This window comes from Austrofundulus limnaeus, unplaced genomic scaffold, assembly GCF_001266775.1.
Source record: "Austrofundulus limnaeus strain Quisiro unplaced genomic scaffold, Austrofundulus_limnaeus-1.0 Scaffold1002, whole genome shotgun sequence".
Taxonomy (NCBI): Eukaryota; Metazoa; Chordata; class Actinopteri; order Cyprinodontiformes; family Rivulidae; genus Austrofundulus; species Austrofundulus limnaeus.
This window is the reverse complement of record NW_013953404.1, coordinates 74,482-74,918: the sequence shown is the minus strand read 5'-3', so window position 1 is coordinate 74,918 and position 437 is coordinate 74,482. Positions and strand designations below refer to the sequence as shown.

The 437-nt window shown below is 48.1% G+C and overlaps 1 protein-coding gene and 1 long non-coding RNA gene across 2 annotated transcripts in view; both read left to right on the top strand.

Annotated features, from left to right (window-relative positions):
- otud5a (OTU deubiquitinase 5a) overlaps nt 1-437 on the top strand; it is a gene marked incomplete in the record, with an annotated part of 31,340 nt that overhangs the window by 26,851 nt on the left and 4,052 nt on the right.
- The window catches only part of LOC106533699 (uncharacterized), a 3,974-nt gene that overhangs the window by 1,743 nt on the left and 1,794 nt on the right, over nt 1-437 (top strand). The window lies entirely within an intron of this gene.

The following is a 437-nucleotide window of genomic DNA, read 5'->3' as shown; positions in this document are numbered from 1 at the left end:
GTTGTGATGACCCTGATCTATTTTTATTAGCCTTTATTGTCCCGCAGAGGGGGGGCTCTGCATTTTACCCATGGCACATGTGGACACATGTGAACACATGTGGACACGTGAACACACATGTGAACACACATGTGGACACACGTGGACACGTGAACACACATGTGGACACACATGTGGACACGTGAACACACGTGTGTTCACATGTGTGTCCACATGTGAACACACATGTGGACACACATGTGGACACGTGAACACACATGTGTGTCCACATGTGTGTCCACATGTGAACACACATGTGGACACACATGTGAACACACACGTGAACACACATGTGAACACACACGTGAACACACATGTGAACACACACGTGAACACACATGTGAACACACACGTGAACACACATGTGAACACACACGTGGACACACATGTGGACACAC